Consider the following 6,398-nt stretch of genomic DNA (forward strand, 5'->3'; position numbering starts at 1 on the left):
AGCCTGTCACAGTGCCAGTGTTGACAATTATGTGCTGGGGCCAGCACCAAAAACCACCAGCCCAAATTAAGCAATGAAGGAGTGAGGAACGCACAGCTGAGGGTTGGCAGGGGGGGGGAAGCACAGGACCGAGTGCACAACATGGAGCACAGACGCCGGGGGGCAGGAGAGGTTGTTTTTCAAGGTAAGAAAGCCAACCGAGGGAGAGATCTGCAAGGTGTTTAGCAGGGGAACGAAAAGTTTGCAAGGGTGAGAACTGGAAAATTGTAAGCAGTGGATTGGCTGTTAACAGACTGTAAATTCTAAATTGGTTTCTTGCAACTGGACAGCTCGCACTATCTGGTAGGTTCGACGTAAAAATCCCTTTAATATCCCAAGTCCTGCAGACACTGGTGTGCCATTACTCATAAAGTCCAAGACAACCCGAGTCCAGTAAAACTCTGGTTTCATATTAAATGTACCAGTCTGCAGCGTGTGATGGCGCCCCCTTCATTATTGGTACACACTACAGTTATGATAAAGTACATGTTGGTGCTGCCTTGTAGAAACACATATTTAAATGGAGAGTAGGTGATGTGCAACCATGCGGTCTGAGACCCTCTACATCCAATAACCAACCAGCTCTCCAGGAAACTTACCCATGAAACACCCATACTGCTACTTTATTAGAACAGAGTTGCATGCAGTGGGCGGGATTGACCGGGCACGGCGTGCCCCTACTTCTTTTAATTACATAGAGTCCGTTCCCCTACTTTCTTATTTTAAACATGCCTCCCGGAGGGCAGAAGTTGCCACGGCGGATAGTTAAAGTTTGGCTTTTGGGGACGGGCGGAACAGGTAGGGAAGGAAAAGGACCGTCTTTTCCTTGGGCAGAGAACACCAGGACAGTGTCCAGTTCTCCTACTGCTGGCAGCTGCCCCCCCCCCTTTGTTTCCCCTCTTCCCACTCTTTCTGTCTCGCTCCTCCTCATTTAGTGAAAACCGAGACTTCAAGAAACGGGTATTACCTTCTCTTTCCTCCTTTCGTTTATTTGCTCCCCTGTGAAATGGATCCAAAAACCGAAAAACACTTTTGCTGGAAACGTTGTCTTTTTCTGATATTATTCAATGTCTAAGTGTAGCCTCGGGGTGGAGAGAAATAAAACATTAAAAATATGAAAAATAACTAACTAAAGCAAGACCGAGTGGTTGCAAGGTGGCCAGATTGATTTATTCACACCTAAACTCATTAGTGCCACTTTACAGGGTTTGCCAGTGACGCGCTACTTTTGTTTTCTCGTTGCTCTTTGAACAACATTGTCTTCCCTGGGCGGGAAAGGGCACTATTCCTGGAGGTACTGAAATACCTGGTTGATGGGTGAATTGGAAAACAAAATACATACTGCGACTCTGTATTCACAAGTGTGGTCTTTTTAAACCATACTGCTTAAGGATATAAGCAATGGGCATTGAAGTGGGTCCCTTCTGGGCTCTGTAGTCGTGGCCTTAACTTCTCAGGCAAAAGCACTCACTAATTTCTGAATAATGAGTGTAAAAAGAAAAAGGCAACCATGTTGTTCCTGCTTTCATATCACATGCTTTACTTAATCTTGCATTCCCTATGAGTGTTTGCTTTTTCTAGGATGTTAATTTTTTTTAGGCAGCATATTGCTCTTGTCTAGTGCGTAATATGAATTGAGTCACATCCAGGTGTTTATAGCGGGTCAGCGCAGTGCAAGTTTCTCTCAGTGGGGCAGTATGGTGTTCAGTGGTGGGGGGGGGGGTTGTGGCACTATGGTCAGAGCTGCTGAATTTGGAACTGGGGAACTAGGTTCAGCCTTCATGACCAGTCCACCAGACCACTCCCCCTGAGGGAGCACATTCCCATGCTAGACCTTAGAAGGCCCCGCAAGATCTTAAAAGCCCTGGTGTCTTAGCACCAGCACGTGGACCCTAGCAGTGACAAGTGTGGGTTAACCTTGAAGGCCTGTCTGCCACAATTCATACTGAAGTTCACCTCCAGTCTTGCAGGCAAGCCTATGAAGCAACACACCATAGAGTGACAGTTACTGAGTCACTGAGGTCACAGGACCCTTGAGCAGGGTGGCTCTTGGGCAGTGCGACCGCACCAGGAGCTGACCAGCCGCGCTCCGTGCAGGTAACAGCGGTGGGCAGAGGGGCCGGGTAAGGGAGGATTACGAGGGACGATGCAGAGGGAAAATTAAATAAATACTTCAAAATCCCCCCTTAATCAGCCCCACCGCCCCAACGTGAATACCTGCGTGGATCGCGGCTGGCGCTGACTTCAGTTGGGGGCGTTGTGTTTGCAAAAATAATATGGTTTTAAAACCACTTGCTGCCTCCTTCCTGGCCTCCAACAATTTTTGGCACACCTCTGACTCCGCCCACTGACCCAATCCATGGGTTATTCCCGCCCTCTGAATCCCTGCCCACAGTGCCCCTACTTTTTTTCTCCCACTTCGACCACTGGTTACATGTATACTATTGAACACTGTAGGGATAACGTCCTAGTGAGATGCAGTAATGTAGTTACCAAGCCCTGCTACTTTGAGGTGGACGACCCACTAAAAGCTCAAGCCAGGCTCGAGGCATAGTACCCCCAGGGGCACCCCGCTTTCCCCCCTCCCCCAAATTAGGTTACCCAATGAAAACACAAGAAACAGTTGTAAGTGGGTAACAAATGCTGCAGGTTTATTACATAATTCCAGTATATGTAATCGGTGGGTTATCTTACGGGCGATCCAAGGGCAGGTGGCCATCTACTTCACCTGCCCGCCTGATGAGCCGGGCAGCACGGGAACGACCCGCAAGTGCTGCCCCCCAAGTGATTCTTTTTCACGATCACGTGCCGTTGAAATTCTACTCACACCCCCCCTCTCGGGGCGGAGCGTCGCATAGCAAGCCCCCGGTTGTTCAGGCCCACAACCGCCCGCAGGCCTAGCGGGGCGCCGACCGGCTTCCGGGACCTCTCTGGAGGCTCCTCGTTTTGGCTCAGGCACCACGTGGTGCCGCGCAGAGGTACCCTTTGTACCGGCCTGCTTCCAGATCGCCCTGTAACTCCGCCTGCAACGAAAAGGAAAACATTACAACGCTCAGAAAAACCCCCCCCAACCACGCCTACGCCGGGTAAGCGGTAGGGAGGGAAAAGGCGAGGTGGGCGACAAAAGAGGTCGCCAGTGAGGGTGGGGGAAGGCTAAATAGCCTCCCCCTCACACCTGGGCCCGGAAGTGGCGCGCATTGCGCGTCACTTCCGGCCCTGACACGGAGGGGGGCACCAGTCTGTGTCCCAGCCCCCCCCGAAGGAGGGAGTGGGGAGGGGTGACCGGGGCCCCGGGGCCACTAAGGCGCCGACCGCCGAGTGGCCCCCTGCGGGGGCCGCGGTCAGCGGCATAGTACCCCCAGGGGCACCCCGCTTTCCCCCCTCCCCCAAATTAGGTTACCCAATGAAAACACAAGAAACAGTTGTAAGTGGGTAACAAATGCTGCAGGTTTATTACATAATTCCAGTATATGTAATCGGTGGGTTATCTTACGGGCGATCCAAGGGCAGGTGGCCATCTACTTCACCTGCCCGCCTGATGAGCCGGGCAGCACGGGAACGACCCGCAAGTGCTGCCCCCCAAGTGATTCTTTTTCACGATCACGTGCCGTTGAAATTCTACTCACACCCCCCCTCTCGGGGCGGAGCGTCGCATAGCAAGCCCCCGGTTGTTCAGGCCCACAACCGCCCGCAGGCCTAGCGGGGCGCCGACCGGCTTCCGGGACCTCTCTGGAGGCTCCTCGTTTTGGCTCAGGCACCACGTGGTGCCGCGCAGAGGTACCCTTTGTACCGGCCTGCTTCCAGATCGCCCTGTAACTCCGCCACAGCCCTGGAGGCGGCTAACCGTCGCAGCCAGGGCCCCCCACCAACCCGCTATAGTATTACCTGCACCTCTCCTATCTAGGGCTTCCTGCAACTAGCTGGAAGGGAACCATCCCTGCAGACAGAAGAGTTTGACATTCTGCCACCTCATGACAGTTTGACAGTGCTCGCGGGACTCGAACCCTTGTCCTGTGAGTCCATTACAACCGTAGGCACAAGACTTATTGAGCTATGGCTCCTGGTTAAAGAAGAGTTTGAAATTTTGCCAACTTATGACACTTTGACAGCGTTTGCGGGACTCGAACCCAAGACTTACCATTGAGCTATAGCTCCTGGTGTTGTAGATGGCCCCATCTAAGCCCCCAAGGCCCGAGACGCTATCCTAAGCGGAATAGGGTCTGCTGAAATAAAGGACCCGTTGGGCCTGGGGAGATGTGCCAAGAACTATTCGCCCCCCATGCGGGCAGGTTACCCTCTTCACAATTCTGGGCCTGCCCTCTTAGGCTATGAAGGCGAGAGGGGGTTCACTTAACCTTTGGCCAGCCCCCTCTGATTGCTAAACCTGGAGCACAGGAGTGCTCCTAGCTGCCAGCGCGTGACCGTGGGCCAGGGGTGACTCCTGCCCCTGCTCACCATCCCCTATTCCTTATGGGAATTATGCCCCTACAGATCCCTCAGTGATGTAACCCCCTAGGTATACCAGCTTAGGGAATCTGTCTGGCTTAACATTGCGCGCCGTGTGGTCAGGATCGTACCGCGCGACCCTTGCTGTAATTAGCACTCTCATATTGCGCGAACTCGACCCGAATGGTATGGCAGCGCTGTGCATGAGCAACATATTTACACACATATTCGGGCACGGGAGTGAGATCATGAGCCGCCAGGTCCGTGACCCTCGGGAACCCAGGCATACCAGGTCCAGCAGCTCGCATACATATTCGGGCGCAGCGATATTCATTGATTTACCCAGCGTCGCAACCCAGCGCGAACTCGATCCGAAGGTAATGGCGCGCCGTTCATGAGTACCGTATATACATGCATCATCGGGCACGTGGATATTAAATTATCTGCCCAGAGTCACAGCGTGACCTGCCCGAAGGTGTTGGAGTGCAGTACATGAGCCCCGTATTCACATACCTATTCGGGCACGGTCGATTAGTGATTAGCTCAAACCGTAATGTGCGTGAAATTATTCGAGCGCCGGACACAAGCACCGACCGAATAACCCATTCGGGTGCAGGGGGTGTCGTTATGCCCGGAATCATCTAATGCGGGCGAATGTGGGCACAAGCAATTCTTGTGAATAATACGTGCACTTGTATCATGTGTCTGCATTATAGCAAGCCGGCACATACATGTTGCATATTGTATAGCGCGAACTCTACGCCAAAGGTATTGCACCGCTTTACATGAGCACTGTATTTACGTTACACATACAGGCACGGGGGGCGTGAGATTCGTACCATAGAACACGAACCCCGTTCCAGGTCGCGCGAGCACCGCACCAGATTAACCCTTGAGGTGCGGGGGGGGGGGGGGGGGGGGGGGGGATTAGTAATACCCGTAATCGCATGATGTGAACAGTGCATGTACTGGTATCATGTATCTGCCTATAGGAAGCCTGCAATTACATGATGCATATTTATATAGTGCGAACTCGACCGGAAGGCATTGGAGCACTTTACATCAGCACCGTATTTACATTACATCTTCACACGGGGGTGCTTAAGAAATTCGTACCATATTACCCGCTCCCCAAACCGGATCACGCGAGCACCGCACCAGATTTTCCATTGAGGTGCGGGATGTTTATTAATGCCCGTAATCGCGTATGTGAACAATGCACGCACTTGTGTCATTTATATGCCATATAGGAAGCCAGCACATACATGTTGCATATTTGTATGGCGCGAACTCGCCGCCAAAGGTATTGCACCGCTTTACATGAGCACCGCGTGCACGCGCGTGCTCCCAGGGCATGGTGCTCCCTGTCTTTGGTAGCAGTGGAATGCCCCCCAAAGTACACCTGGACCTATTCCTATATGGTTCTTTCCGCTACTTCTCCTGCAGGCCTAACTCCTGGTTATGGTGCCCAGCTCAGAGTGCTGCAGGCTAATCGGCTTAACAATGAACTATCGGTGGATTTGAAACAGAGGTACACTCCACGACACCGAAATAACCACGGGTTAAAATCTGCTCGCGAGCGGCGTACCCGCACCCACTTGGTCAATCACGCCGGTAACCTATGTGGTGCTGAGTCAGTGCGTCCCCGAATTCAATGCGAATGGGGCACTGAGCTACACCCATATCTACACCCATCTAGAGGCTCAAACCAGACTTCCTTTAGTATTAGATAATAACTACCATTCCATCTCGGTTGCGTTGCCCTGCCCGACTAGGCTCCCACCTGGGTGTCTAGGTTACAGTTAGTTATGTGTGGTTCCCCCATGTCAGTGCCACTATGAGTGACAGTTGAAGGCGGCCCACATAAGCATGTTGGCGGGGCAGAGTTGCGGACATAAGCATACCTCGTATAG

This window comes from Triturus cristatus, chromosome 4_1, assembly GCF_964204655.1.
Source record: "Triturus cristatus chromosome 4_1, aTriCri1.1, whole genome shotgun sequence".
In the NCBI taxonomy this organism is placed as follows: Eukaryota; Metazoa; Chordata; class Amphibia; order Caudata; family Salamandridae; genus Triturus; species Triturus cristatus.